This window comes from Elephantulus edwardii, unplaced genomic scaffold, assembly GCF_000299155.1.
Source record: "Elephantulus edwardii isolate Elephantulus edwardi_28Jun2011 unplaced genomic scaffold, EleEdw1.0 scaffold00042, whole genome shotgun sequence".
NCBI lineage: Eukaryota > Metazoa > Chordata > Mammalia > Macroscelidea > Macroscelididae > Elephantulus > Elephantulus edwardii.
In genome coordinates, this window is record NW_006399792.1 from 8432911 (window position 1) to 8449572 (window position 16662).

Here is a 16662-nt window from a genome sequence, read left to right on the forward strand (position 1 = left end):
TCTGACATATTTTGGGCATGATGCAAGGAAGGACTGGTCCTTGGAGAGGGACATCATGTTTGGCAGAGTGGAGGGGCAGCGCAGGAAAGGAAGACCTTTGATGAGATGGATCGATTCTGTGACTGGAGTGGTGGGAATAAGTGTGTTTGAGATGGCTAAGTTGGCACAGGATAGAACGGCGTTTAGGGCTCTTGTACACAGGGTCGCTATGAGTCGCAAGCAACTCGATGGCACATAATAACAACAATGCAAAGGCATTTTACTGTGTGGATTAGAACAAATTCTTATTAACCTTGAGGAAAATGGGAATCCCAGAATGCTTTATTGTGCTCATGTGAAAGCTATACTTGGACCAGGCAGCAGTTGTCTAAACAGATCAAGGAAACACTGTATGGTTCAAAATCAGGAAGGGAGTATGTCAGGAATGCATCCTGTCTCCATACTTTTTCAATCTATATGCAGAACAGATCATGCAGCAGGCTGGACTTTATGAGAAAGAATGTGGTATCAGGATTGAAGTAAGAGTTATCAACAATTTGCATTACACAGCTTTGCGCGTGGAGAGTCTGACGCTGCCAGATGCCTGACAGTCACCATGAAGTTCAACTATTCCATCACCTCAGACCGCATCAAGAGTCACAAAGGTAATTCCCTCGGCTCTTTGAGTACTTGGTGCTGACTTCCTTCTTCTTTGCCTCCCCTGTCACCTAGCTTCACGTACAGCTGACATCATGGGTTTCGGAGACCTCAAGACCACCGCCGGCCTCAAGGTCCTCGACGATTACCTGGCCGACAAGAGCTACATCGAGGGGTATGTGCCGTAGCAAGCAGATGAGGCAGTGTTTGAAACCATCTCAGCCCCCCACCTTCCGACCTGTGTCATACCCTACGTTGGTACAATCACATCAGGTCTTACAGTAGGCTGAAACTGGATAAAGATCAGAAAAAAATTCTTGAATGTAAAGCCAAATCTCCACAAGTAGGAAAAGAGAAAGGCAAATACAAGGAAGAACTATTGAGAAAATGCAGGAATGAATGTAACCTGACGAGCAACCACAGTTTAAATAGATTTCTATCTGAATATGTGGTTTTGTGACGTTCCAAAATTTCCCTCTCTTTCAGAAGTGGTTCTAAAAATAAGCCTTTGCAATTTTGATTCATATTTTTAATTTATATTTTCTTGTAAGTTTATAAAGAACTTGGATTTCCATTCATTCACTGTTGCACTTTTTCCGCCCTGCCCCTTCCCCACCCCCAATTTGTTTTTTTCTTTGGAAAAAAAAGTCCTTCCATTTTTATACAGTTGCCCACCATAGGCCACTTTACTATGCCTCTCTTATTCTGGACTCGTGTCATACCAATAATACCTAATCATATATTCCTTTTATATAGTTCTCTCCCTCATTGTTTCAATGCTGTTTACATTATTTATCCCATCTTTTCTTGGTTTCTCCCCAACCCCCCATCAGTCCTGTTGTATAACAGTGGCATTATACAGTATTTGTCTTTCTGTAACTGAGATATTTCACTCAGCATAATGTCCTCCATGGTCATCAATTTTGTATAATATTTCATTAGTTCTTTGTTTTTCAGTGCTGCATAATATTCCATTGTGTGAATATACCAGAGCTTCTCTATCTATTCATTTGTTGATGGGCACTTGAGTTGTTTCCAACTCTTTGCTATTGTGAACAAAGCAGAAATAAACCTGGATACTAATAGATCTGTTTGGGTGACAGTTATGGGTTTTTTAGGGTATATTCCCAGTAGTGGAATTGCTGGGTCAAATGATATTTCTATTTCAAACATTTTGAGACAACGTAATATGGCCTTCCATAGTGGTTGCATCATTTTACACTCCCACCAAAAGTGAATAAGGATTCCAGGTTCTCCACAAGCTCACCAGCATTTGTTGTTTGCTGTTTTGTTAAATTTTGCTATTCTTACTGGAGTGAGATGATATCTCATAATTGTTTTGATTTGTATCTCTCTTAGGGCTAGGGATATTGAACATTTCTTCATGTGTTTGTTTGCCATCTGAATTTCTTCTGTGAAGTGTCTGTTCATACCTTGTGCCCATTTTGCAATTGGGTTGTTTATAGATTATCTGGGAGGCTGAGCTATATGAGGAGAAATGTGGCATCAAGATTGGAGGAAGATTCATCAACAGTCTGCGTTATGCAAATGACATAACCTGCTTGCTGAAATTGAGGACAACCTGAAGCTCTTGCTGCAGAATGTCAAGGACTGCAGTCTTCAATATGGATTGAGGCTCAACATCAAAAAAACAAAGATTCTCAGCACTGAACCAATTGGTAGCTTCATGATAGATGGTGAAGAGATTGAGATTGTTCACAGCTTTAGTTTGTTTGGCTCCACAATCAACACTCATGGCACCAGCACCCAGGAAATTAAAAGATGTATTGTAATGGAAAAGTCTGCTCTTAGGGATCTCTCCAAAGTACTGAAGAGCAATGACATCATTCTGGAGACTAAGGTGTGCCTGATACAGGTAATTGCAATCACTTGCTATGTGTCAGAAAGCTGAACAATGACTAGGGATGACAGGAGGAGAATCGATGCCTTTGAGCCGTGGTGTTCGAGAAGAGTATTGAATATACCATGAACTGCTAAGAAAATGAACAGGTTTGTTTAGAGAGGGTTAAATCAATGTGCTCCCTGGAGGCAAGGATTATGACACTTCATCTGACATGTTTTGGACATGTTGCAAGGGGGGCCAATCTTTGGAGAGGGACGTCATGCTTGGAAGGGTGGAGGAACAGCGCAGGAGAGGAAGACCCTCTATGAGGTGGATTGACTCAGTGACTGGGGTAATAAGGGTAGGTGTGTCAGAGACAGTGAGATTGGCACAGGATAGAGCAAGGTTTATGGCTGTTGTACTTAGGGTCATGATGAGTCACAGGTGACTCGACAGCACATAACAACAACCACCTTTATCTTGTTGTAGTGTTCCAGTATTATATAAATTCTAAACAAAAGTCCCTTATCAGACATGTCATTACCAAATAATTACCAGTCTGTGGCTTCCCTTTTTACCCTGTTGGAGAAGCTTTTGGATGTGCATAGGGATTTGATTCTTAAATGATTCCATTCATCTATTTATCCTCTCCTAGGAGTAGGTTTTTCAGGATGCTTGGAAGACTGTTCATGTTTTAGATTAGTGCTTCTAGGGTTCTTCCAAGCGTTTCTCTAATGAAGTTTATAGTCCTTGGTTTTAATCCTAGGTCCTTGATGCACGTTGAGTTGGTTTATGTGCATGGTGTGGGTCTTTGAGTTTTCTGCAGATGGTTTTACAATTTTGCCATCAACATTTATTTAAAAGGCTGTCGTTTTCCCACTTACCTGATTTCATCTCCTTGTCAAAAATCAGTTGACCATAGGTAGATGGGTGTCACTGTATGTTCACCGGGAACTTAACAGTGACACCCTGATGGGGGTAAGCACAACAGAGATATGCCTCTCCGAGAGAGTATCAGAGAGTCAGTCAAGCTCAATTTTATTGTTATCTGCAGTGCACTTATATACAAGCATGTAAACAGGAAGACAGGATAGGGTGGGCTTACAGACGGGGGACATGTAGATTGGATAGGAGAATCTCAGCCTCATGCGAACCACTTTCAGCTCAACAGATGCAGCAGATGACTTCCCAGGTGGCAAGCTTCCTCAAGCCAGTACAGCCAAACACAGGGAAGCTTTCTCTACCCCATATTAAAGGGCGTGGGGAGGCTTGCACTTATCCAGAGCTTAGGCAATCTGTCTTGGCCAGAGGCCCTCCCTACCTCCCCAACATTCTGCAACAGATGGGCTGATTCCTGGGTTTTCAATTTTATTCCATTGATCTATGTGTCTGTCATTGTACCAGTACCATACTGTCTTGACCACCATGGCAGTGTAGTAGGATTTGAAATCAGGGAGTGTGATGCCTCCTACCTTGTTTCTCTTTTTGAAGGAGTGCTTTGCTTATCTGGAGCATCTTTCCATTTTAAATGAAATTGGAAATTGACTTTTTCATCTCTTTGAAGAATGGGATTAGTACTTGTATTGGAATTGCATTGAACGTGCAGATTGCCTTTGGTAGGATTGTCATTTTCACAATATTGAATCTTCCTACCCATGAGCAAGGGATATTCTTCCATTTCTCCAGGTTTCTTTTTGTTTCTTGTAGTAATGTTTTGTAATTTTCTTTGAGTAGATCCTTCGTGCTTCTAGTTAGATTTACTCCCAAGTATTTAATCGTATGGTTAACTATTGTGAAGGGTATTGTATTTCTTAGCTCCAGTTTTATATTATCTTCGTCACTATAGAGAAATCCAATTGATTTTGTATATTGATCTTATATCTTGACACTTTACTGAATTGGTTAACTATGTCCAATAGTTTTCTTGCCGAGTCTTCAGGATTTTCTAAATATACTATCATATCATCTGCATAGAGAGATAATTTTACCTCCTCTTTGCCAATTCGGATACCTCTTATGTCCTTCTCTTGTCTTATTGCTATCACTAAGACTTCTAATACAATATTGAATAGGAGAAGTGATAATGGGCATCCTGGCTTGGTTCCTTTTCTCAAAGGGAATGCCTTTAACCTCTCTCCATTGAGAACAACATTGGTCCTTGGGTTTGCATATATACTTTTTATTATGTTGAGCAAATTCCCCTCTATTCCTATTTTGTTGAGTTTTTTAATCAGGAAAGGGTGTTAGATTTTGTCAAAGACCTTTTCTGCATCTATTGATAGGATCATGCGGTTCTTTTTCTCTGATTTGTTAATGTAATGAAGTACACTGATTGTTTTTCTTATGTTGAACCATTCTTGCATACCTATTATAAATCCGATTTCGTCATGGTGAAACTTATTTTTTCTTAATGTATCATTGGAGTCTATTGACAAGGATTTTATTCAGAATTTTTGCATCTATGTTCATGAGATATATTGGCCTAAAGTTTTCTATTTTGGTGGTATCTTTAGCTGTTTTTTGTATCAAGGATATGTTTGATTCAAAGAATGATTCTGGGAGAAGTCCATCTTCTGAAATAGTTTATGTAGAATTGGTGACCCTTCTTCCCTGAATGTTTGATAAAATTTATTTGTGAAACCATCTGGTCCAGTGTGGCAGACCCAGGGTAAAGTATATTAATATTAAAAATGAGACAAGACACCAAGAATATAGGAGAAAACAGAGGTAAAGAAGGAGGCAAACAGTTCTTGAACAAGAATCACCAGTCTCTGCTTCCCTGTGCTTTTATTGAAAATTACCAGGGAGGAAATCACAAAGAGATTCAATGCAAATGAAGCTAAGCTCTTTCTATTGAAAACCTTCTTCTTGACTCAGGAGGGAGAGGTTAGCAAATACAAAAATCCTGTAAATGCTTAAGATTTGCCTTAGGGCCTTTCCCTGTAAACGTTGAAGGATTGCCTTAGTACTTCCAAGTAAATTCCAGCTTGTATTAGCCTCCCTCATATCCTGATATTGCATTTGATTTATTTAAAATATTTAGTATGAAATTTGGCTTCCCACAGTCCAGGGCTATTTTTGGCTGGAAGTTATTTTATTACCTTTTCAATTTTTTCTCTTCTGATTCATATTTTTAAAAATAAAAATTGGAACTATTTCCCAGTTGCAAAACAAACAAATAATTTACATTATACACAACCTTGCTTGCCAAAACTGAAGAGGATCTGAAGTATTTGCTGCAAAAGGTCCAGGATTGTAGTCTGCAATATGGATTGAAGCTCAACATCAAGAAGGCAAAGATCCTCACCACTAGGCCAATTGACAGCACCATGATAGATGGAGAAGAGATTGAGGTCATTAACAATTTCCCCTTCCTCGAATTCACAATCAACACTATTCACACCATCAGTCAGAAAATCAAAAGACATACCAACTGACATATTTCAACAGACACTGCCCTGGATGTGCTCACTAAATTGTGCCAAGAAATCTGGAGGACAGCCAGCTGGCCGACTGACTGGAAAAGATCGATATTTGTTCCCATTCCAAAGAAAGGTGACCCAACGGAGTGCGGAAATTATCAAACAATATCATTAATATCACATGCAAACAAGATTCTGATGAAAATTATCCAAAAACATTTGGAACAATACATCAACAGAGAACTGCCAGATGTGCAAGCTGGATTTAGAAGAGGTCATGGTACTAGGGATATTATAGCTAATGTTAGATGGATCTTGGCAGAAAGCAGAGAATACCAGAAGAAAGTCTATCTGTGCTTCATTGACTATGCAAAGGCTTTTGACTGTGTGGACCACAACAAGCTGTGGCTGACTCTGAGAAGAACGGGAATCCCAGAATTTGATTGTGCTAATGTGAAACCTATACTTGGACCAAGAGGCAGTTGTCAGAACAGAGCAAGGAGACACTACATGGTTCATAATCAAGAAAGGGGTTCGTCAGGGATGTATTCTGCCTCCATACCTTTTCAATCTGTATATAGAACAGATCATCTGAGACCCTGGGCTATACGAGGAGGTATGTGGCATCAGGATTGGTGAAAGAGTCATTAACAACCTGCGTTATGCAGATGACACAACCCTCCTTGCTGAAACTGAGGAGGACCTGAAGCGCTTGCTGCAGAAGGTCAAGGACTGCCGCCTTCTATATGGATTGAAGCTCAACATCAAGAAAACAAAGATTCTCACCACTGGGCCAATTGGCAGCATCAGTGTGGATGGTGAAGAGATTGAGATACTTAACGGTTTTAGTTTACTTGACTCCACAATCAACACTCTTGGTAACAGCAGCCAGGAAATCAAGAGACGAATTGTATTGGGAAAGTCAGCTGTGAGGGACCTCTCAAGAGTACTGAAGAGCAATGATGTCAGGCTGGAGACTAAGGTGCACCTGATCCGGGCTATAGTCTTTACAATTACATGCTATACATCAGAGTTGGATAGTGAATAGGGATAATAGAAAGAAAATTGATGCCTTTGAGCTGTGGTGCTGGAGAAGAGTATTGAATATACCATGGACTTTTAGAACAAACAGGTTTGTCCTGGAGAAGGTGAAGCTGGAATGCTCCTTGGAGTCAAGGATCCTAAAGCTTTGTCTGACATACTTTGGGCATGTTGCAAGGAGGGACTGGTCCTTGGAGAGGGACATCATGTTTGGCAGAGTGGAGGGGTGGCGAGGACCTTTGATGAGATGGATTGATTCTGTGACTGGAGTGGTGGGAATGAGTGCGTTTGGGATGGCTAGGTTGGCACAAGATAGAACGGCGTTTAGAGCTCTTATACACAGGGTTGCTATGAGTCTCAAGAGACTTGATGGCACATAACAACAACAACAACGACAATTGTACTAGGGAAATCTACCGTCAGGTACCTCTCCAAAGTGCTAAAGAGTCTGTTTAGAGAGTAAGGTGTGCCTGATTCAGGCTACAGTCTTAGTAGTTACTTGTTATGCATCAGAAATCTGGATAATGACTAAGGATGACAGAAGAATCGATATGTTTGAGTTGTGGTGCTGGAAATAAGTATTGAACATACCATGGACCATCAAAAGAACAAATGGATCTGCCTTGGAGAGGGTGAAACCAAGCTGCTCCTTGGAAACAAAGATTTTGAAGTTATGCCTCACATATTTTGTGTATCTTGCCAGGAGGGACCAGCCCTTAGAGAAGGACTTCATACTTGGAAGGATGGAGGGACAGTGCAGGAATGGAAGATCACGGCTGAGATGGATTTACACAGTAACTAGTGTAATTGGGTTAAGTGTGTTGGAAACAGTGAGACTGGCTCAGGTTAGGGCAGGGTTCAGAGCTATTGTACATAGCGTCACTATGAGTCTCAATGGCATATAACAACAGCAACTTCCAGCAACATTATTTTGTATCCTGGTAAAATGAAATCCTTGATAACATAATTTTTTCCATTTATCACAATGTTGTTTATTGATCCAGTTGTGAGTATTTTTGTTTCTTTTCTGTTTAAGTGTAATTCATACTGAAGGCTTAAAGGGTAGTTCCAACATATAATGCCACTAATAATCAATCAATCTAACCATTTTACAAAATTTTGTCAAGACTGGGTGTCACTTTGTGAAAAAAGATCATTATCATTTCAGGTTATAATTATTATCTCAAGATTCTTTTAATGATATCAGTCTATATATGATGAAACATATGTGTGCACTAACTCAGTCCCTTAAGGACAAATACAAATGTGAGACTGTTATTATAGAAATAGAAAGATAACTACTAAAACGTGTATGAGGATCCAAGTGAAGTGGGGGGAATAGAATTTGAGGGGTGAAGATGGGCAAGGGGGAAATCATAGAGTCGCACAATTTAATGGAGGGAGGGAGGAGTGGTAAAGGAAATGGGAAAGATCTGACAGGAATCTGGAAAGGCCGGGAAATGGTGGGCATAGTTAAATGTTAATTAATTTTATAAAATATAATGACTAGGAGTGATTGTATGAAACACAATGTGAGTGAAGGATAGTGTGAAACCCAGTGCATATGAACTTTGTAAACAAACAAATATAAAACAAAACTTTTAAAGATAATTCCAATCTCTCCATATCCTCAATTAAGAAAAAAATCAACTAAGTGTCATGGTGACGCTTTATTTTGCATACGTTGGGCATGTTGCTGTTGCTGTTGATTGCTGTCGAGTTAAGAGTGACTCATAGTGACTCTATGAACAAAAGACCTAATGCCTTTCCATAACAATTGTGAATTCCAAGTTCATAGAGTTTCCAGAGGCATGTTGTTTAGGAAGTGAATGCCACTCCTGCTTCCAAACCTGTTTTACAACTAGGAGCTCCACCAAACACTGTCCACATTAAGAAATCATTCTGGGTTTTGATACTACAATGGTACAAGTTTCAGGATCATAGCAACCCAGATTACTTTATACTGCACATTGACAAAGAGTGATTTACAAAGTGGAAGAGTGTTCCTCCAGATATAAACATCACTAGTTTTATTGAGCAGTGGTTAAGTGTCATCAAGTCAAATATGACTGAGAGTAAGTTTTGCGCAAAAGACCTGAACTCTGTTCTAAAACTAACATCATTTCTGTACAGAACTCTGTTCTATAACTAACATCATTTTTGTACATTTAGAGAGTTTGTAGAATTTCCAGAGGCATCTAGTTTAGGAAGTGGATGCCACTCCTGCTTCCCAGCATAAATCATGGGCATGTTGCTAGGAAAGGTTACTCCTTGGAGAAAGACATCATGCTTGAAAACATGAGGGGATGAAAGAGAGGAAGACTCTCAGCAAGATGGATTGGCACAGTGACTGCAGCAATGGACTCAAGTATGTCAGAGATCGTGAATTTGGCACAGGATAGGACAGGATTCAGATCTGTTGTTCATAGGATTGCTATGAATCACAATTGACTCAACAGCACCTGATAGCAACAACAAACATCAATGGCTCATTTACTTAGAGTTGCCACTTTAAAAGTTGTTTTCTTCTTGTTGTCATGAGGTGCCGCTGAGTCAACTACAAGTCATAACAAGTTTATGAACAAGAAATCTAAACCTTGCTCCATCCTCACCATCTTTGATATATGTCCAAGCCCATTGTTACATTCATTGTATCAATCCATCTTTTTGAAGGTCTTCTTCTCTTTCTCTGATCCTCTTGCCTTCCCAGAATTATATCTTTTTCCAAGGACTCCTGACAACTGTCCAAAGTATGTGTGATGAAGTTTCAACAACCATCCCTGATTCTAGGGAACACTCTGGTTGCATGTCTTCCTACCACGAGAGAGCTGCTTGTTCTTTTGGCAGTCCATGAGATATTCAGTACTCTTCTCCAACATGAAACTTCATTGTTTAACTTTCAAATGCATAGGAAGTAATTAACAAGAACATTGCTGTAATCAGGTGCACTTTAGTCTTTAAATTATATCCTTGCTCTTTAAAACTTTGGAGAGGTCCTTGACAGCAGGTTTTTTTCAAAATAATACATCTTTTGATTTCTTAATTGTTGCTACCCTGGTTGTTGATGTAGATCCAAGTAAAATTAAATTGTTGAGAATTTCAGTCTTTTTTCTATCACAATGTTGCCTATTTATCCAAGGATAAGACTTTTTGTTTTCTTGATGTTGAGATGAAATCCATATTCAATGCTGTCATCTTTGATCTTCTATAATAAATAAAATCTTCTTCACTTTCAAGAAACAAGGTTGGGCTATCTGCATAATATAGGCTCTAGATGCGTTTTCCTTCAATTTTGATATCATACTGTTTTTCATATGATCTAGATTCTGAAATTATTTGCTCAGCATATAGACTGAAGAGGTATGAAGAAAGGATACAGTCTTTGCGAATACCTTTCCTAATTTTAAACCATGAATGACAGAAGAATTTATGCCTTTGAGCTGTGGTGTTGGAGAAGAGGACTGAACATCCCATGGATGGCCAACAGAACAAACAGATATGTCTTGAAGAAGTTGCAGGCAGAGTGATCTTTGGAGGCAAGAATGATTCATTGGGCATGTTTCTAGGAGGGGCTATCTCTTGGAGAAGGACATGATGCTAGAAAGGGTGGAGGGTGGGGGAAGAAGTGGAAGATCTTTGACCAAGTGGATTGATGCCGTGACTGCCACAATGGGCTTTTGCATGTTAGAAAGTGTGAAGATGGCACAAGATAGAACAGAGCTCAGATCTTTTGTCCATAGGGTCACTATGAGTCATACTTGACTCAACAGCACCTAACAACACGTGTTCCCTTGTTCTGTTTCAGCAATAGCTCCTTGGTCCATGAATAGGTTTCACGTGAGTAGTAGCACTGGTGTGGTATTCTAGTAACACGTTAGTTGGGAACTCTGATGGCCTAGTGGTAAGAAGCTGTCCTCCAATCTCAACAACATGTGGTTTGAATCTACCAGCTGCTCCACAGGAAAGGAATAAGCAATCTCCTTCCATTCCATTTACTGCTTCTGAAAAACCCACTGGAAGATCAGCTATGAGTTGGTTCGGACTCGACGGCACACAACAATTAAGTGTTTTGGGATTACTGTTCTTTTTAATGTTATGCATAATTTGCTATGAGCCACACAGTTAAATGCCTTAGCATAGCCAATAAAACACAGAAACACATGTTTCTTGTATTCTCTGCTTTCAGCAAAGATCATCTGACATTGTCAATGTTATGCTTTGATCCATGGCCTCTTCTCAGTCCAGCTTGAATTTCTGGCAGTTCCCTGTTAATGTACTGTTGTAACTATTTTTTTAAATAATCACCAGCAAGATTTTACTCGCATGTTATATAAACTATCATGTTCAATACATTTTGGATTCTGTTGGATCACTTCTTTTGGAAACAGAAGCAAATACAGACCTCTTCCACTCAGGTGTCCAGGTAGTGATCTTCCAAATTTCTTGGGATAGACTAGTGAACTCTTCCAGGATGACATTTGTTTGTTGAAATATATCATCAATTGCTGAGGTCTTATTTTTTGCCAATTTTTTTGTTAGTATAGCTAGAATTCCTTCCTGAGTTCTCAGTCATTTTAGAAGCAGAAATCCCAAAGTCTGAGTTGATTTCCAGAAGTGCCATAGCTAAAAAAGAGACAGCATTTGTGCTCAAGTCAACTCAGCTCCAAACTATGGCTCTTCTTACAATATCCTTCCCTGTTCCTTTACACCATCTGTTTATTTTTTATTATATTTCTTCTTTTTAAAATACATGTACACAGACATTTGGTTTCTGATCCCATAATCTTAAGTCTTTGGAAAATGAAAGCAATTAGCCTTCTTATCTCTTACTGAGGAGTTGTTTAAGTGGTAAATCATGTAAGCAATTCTGTTATGTTAGATTGTGTAAATTAAACATTAACACTGTGTGTCTATAGGTGACATATTTAGGAGTCTGAACTCTGGAGTTCAATGATTACTCCTCTCTTAACCAATTTCCTGCTGCCCCCCACTAGCCACTTTTCTGTGCTTCAGTTTCCTTGTTAGTCAAATGGGAGCAATGATTGCACCTATCCCATAGATTTTGGAGGAAATTCAATAATTTAACTTCATGCAAATCATTCTGAGCTGTGTCTAACATATAGTAAGCACTCAATTTTATTAAGATGGAGAAAAAAGGATACTGTCTAATCAGGTATGGAATTCTAGATACCTCATTTTCACCCTAATCCTATCTATCAGGTTTCCAAAAAAAGAAATGGCAGTAAACGTGCACCAAAGAATTTTTTATATTAAAGTAATTTTTTTAATGGTAAGCTCTGCCAGGTGTATGAAAGCACACAATGAATGAGATCCTTTCCTTCTTAAAAGAAAACAAAACAAAAAAATAATTCAAACATTTAGATGTACCCAACACAAAATTGAGGCAGGAACACACCTTTTTTCTTGTCATGAAATCTTTTCCTTTTCAAGCTAACAGATATACAAATCGAAAATAACTTCTGCCTGGATTACAGTAGCCAATAGGAACCTCAGAATACAGTCTTTGTATCATATACGGTAATGGAAATGCTAAGGCCTCTCCTCTCTCATGTAGCTTTCACTTCTGAAGAGCTTCTCCCCCAGGTCACAAGACACTGTCAGCTCAGAGCCTGTTTCTTAACTGTAAGTATTGAAATTAATAACTTCTTTACACTTGATCTTAGCCAAAAGGCCGAGAAGCGATGAAATTAATAACTTCTTTAAAATCTTATCCTGGCATAGGAGAAGATTTTTCTTCCCAAGTATTTTGTTTTCCTTTTTTTCTAACATAAGCAGGTTTAAAATTTACAATCTGGAAGACCAATGCTTTCTTATTTTATGATCTTAAAAGTAAATTTAGTAAACTTAATCAAATCCAACAATTATCATATTCCAACCATATGCTAGATGCTAAGACCACCAGTTGTCTCTTTCAAAGCTGTGTGTGATCTCGGCCTTGATTTTTCTCAAGACAATACACCTGATATATTCAGCTACTAGTCTGATGGTTAATTTTTTTTTCCATTTTAACCTTTATTTCAATTTACATGCATACTTAAATGTGCTAATCTAATTTGAGGGCAAAAGATAAGCAATCTTCTCCCATGCAATTTATTGCCTCTAAAAACCCTCTAGAAGTTAAGGATTGTGTCAGTTCTTACTCAACCGTACACAACAAAACAACAACAATTAAATTTCTTTGTGCCTTGAAAATATTTTCCTTTTTTTTACCCACTCAAGATATTTAGAAGCAGAAGATGAATTTTTAGATATTTAGCTAAAGAATGATATGTGACTCCTTTCATTTCTGGTGCGGAAGGTGGGAAAACAGATCAGCTGGCCTCGCAATTGAATTTGGTGCTTCTTTTAAAATATAGAACAGGAGATGTCATCCTTATCTCACACTTGTTAATTCATGAGATGAGAGATTATTCAATGAAAACGCCTTAAATCAAAGCAACTAAAAATGAAATTTGAATCAAGGCGAGGAGTGGGGGTAAAAGCAGGAACAGAATGAATGGATAATGAACACTGCACTGGAATGGGTAAAAAGGAATGCTAATCTGAAAGGAAAGGATGATTAGAAACTATGTGTGTGGCAATTAGATGTGTATGATTAGGAACTGTGTGTAAGACAATTGTTTACATGTGTTGCAACTTAATACCTGGATAAAGTGGTTAATAAAAGAGTGAGCTGCGCTTCTCAAGAGAGGGGTGCTCAAAGGCAGGAGAGGCAAGTACAAAGCTGGTGGTATCTAAGATTAGTGGGTGAAATTAGGACATTTTAAGTGAACAGATACAGTCCATAGAAAGAGTTTTCTAGGGGAAATGGCTTCAGTCTCATTTTTCAAAATTTTTCCACCAAGATTCTCATTTCAGTTCTCATCACCTCCATTTTCTATTTTTATTTGCCCCAGTAATTTTTTTCCTCACCTTTTTCTTCCCCTTTTGGCTCAAAGACAGATGTTAAACAAAACAGCTTGTGGTCTCACAGTGATGGGAAGGGCTGCCAACCATGGATAGGAAACAAAAGATGTCATGGATAGGAAGCAAGAGACATTTGTGCCTTTTATCCACATGCAAGCCTTTTACACACACTGAGACTTCTACAGGTACCTGCTGAATTGAATGGAATATCTGTCATTTTTAGTTGTTGTTAAGAGCCATCTCTTAGCCAACTCACCCCCCCACCCCTACCCAGTGGTTTTGAGAGGCTGTAATCTCGAGCGAGAGGAGTTGGGTTTTGTTTGGTTGGGTTTTTGTTGGTTGTTTTTTTGTTGGGTTTTGTTTTTGTTTTTGTTTTTTTTAGTAACAGATGAAACAAAAGAACAAAAAAAAAAAAAAAAAAGCCCAGAGTTTCAAAGTGCTCTGCAAGGCAGCTGAGATTGAACTCTGGGATGTCAAAACTTCGGCAGAGCTGGGCAGTTAAGGAGTGAACAGGACTGCAGTTTACCTCTGAGCCTCACGCAAGCCAAAGGTGCTAGAATTTAGCTGCATTTGCCTGGAGGAAAAAAAAATTAAAAATAAAAAAGTCAAAATCGTCCTCATACAGTTGGAACAGACTCATGGCTGACCCTCCCATGATTCTTAAGAGGATGTGAATCGCACAGTATTCTTGACTTGCCCATCTTTACCCGAAGGAGCCAATGGTGGATTTGAACCACCAGAGGTTCTGGCTTTGGATTAGTAGCACAACACCCCACGGACTATGCCACCAGAGTTCCCTAGATAAGATGTTAGAAAACATTAATGTCGTCGTTCAGCTTTAAGATTTCAAGGAAGTTAGCTCTTCATCTCTTTCAGGTATTGACCTTTTATCTCAAATTGCTGAGGTTAAAGACCACAGATATTTTATGACCGAAGCAAAGAGAATTGTGGCTGTGTTTTCATTTGCTTCTGTTTTGCATTTTGTTGCAATTTCGAAAATCCAGCAAAGTAATTCTAATCTCTAGTCTCCATGTCACCACCAGTTAGAATCACTTGGCAGCAACTGGAGGAAAGGTATCTAGACTATAGAAGTAGTACTTAAAACATAAAGATGCATAGGAGTGTTTGGCTTTCTCCTCTGATTCTGCTAACTATGAAGGGGGCATTGGCTAAAGTTACAAGACTCTTCTATGTGAGCAAGGGTTTCTCTTCATGGAACCGTGGTGGCATAGTGTGTAATGTGTCTGGCTTCCAAACCAAAGATCAGCCATTCAAATCCACCAACCACTAATTTCTGGGAAGAAAGATGAAGCAATCGTTTCTTGCAAAATTATCCAGCTTTAAGAATACAATGAGGGAGCTCTGTTGTTATTGTCATATGTAGTCCAATCAGAACAAACGCATAGTGGTTCATGTTCACAGGCAGTCAATCACACAGAAAGAAACTACCCATTTTTCTCCCATGTAGCAACTAGTGGATTTGGACCATAGGCTTTTGGGTTGGCAGCACAGTTCTCTACCCACTATACCACCAGAGCTTGCTAAGGGTAGCTATAAGTCAGAATCAACTCAAAAGGAATAGGTTTGGATTTTGGTTTCGGGTTCCTCTTCTGGCCTGTCCTGTGCTGGGCAGGGCTGGGCGAATATTCTATGTCAGTACTGCAGGTGGCATTCATTCACCAGGGAGGAACTTCTCCACGCATGAGTTGGCACCTGGAGCCCACATTCAACTTTGTTCTCTGTGCTGAAGTTCAAGGAAGCACCTGGGCTCCACAATTTCCCATATTCAAAAGGGGAAGTTAGAAAGAGTATAAGAAACAGCAACTTAACGTTTTGATTGTTACTCAAAGACGTTTTACACTGAGGAAGTGAACTTTCGTGCAAGTTCATTGTTACTTTGGATTAAACTGCTGGCAAGGGAACATACCAATTCTTTTTAATGGGCTTCAAAAGCTCTCAGCAAATGTACAGATCTCAAGCTACTATGAAGACTGAAAGCAGCCTCTCTAAATACATATGCCATACACAGAAAGGAGGAGTCAGATAAAGAAAAGAAAGATTAAGAAATCATAGTTAAAAATATTTATTTCGAAATATTCAGATTAATGTCATTACATTTAAAGTCACATTATGTACTTCTTGAAAAGAAGCAAGAGTGTCTTTTTCTCCCTCTGAATAAGAATATAGAAAGGATTTTTACTCCTTTTACTAGAAAGCTAATAATGCCAAATAAAGAATTAACAGCTTGTCCCTCTTAAATATTTTTGAACCATTGGGTTTACTTTTTGTTTCCAAAATGGGAATCTATTAGTTTGATTCTAAAAAGATAAATGCTAACTTTTTCTAAAAGCAGACAATAAAGAAAATTACAAAGATAAAAGTAAAAACACCCATCATCCAGAGACCCTGAGATAACCACCATTCAAGTCAGAGATGAACCCAATATTATTGTATAGATTATTTACCCTTTCATACTTTATCTTGGTTTTCCATTATTAAATTTGTTCAATAAATTGGTCTTCTATAACAGAAGATGATTTTTAAAATGTGTCTATACGTCTCTAGCATTTCCTGTGATGTCTCACTTCCTTGATGTCAAATGTGGAATACCATCACCCAATACATGGTTTCTATCATTTAAGTCCTGGAATTTGGAATATAGGGAAGAACTGGGTCCCAGGATGTCTGGGAGATAAGGGGTTCCGGTGAATACCTGCCTTGCATCTCGAGAGATTTCTAGACACTGGGAAACCACCCAGTGTTTGATTTGCACCATCCTTGGCATCAAGCAAT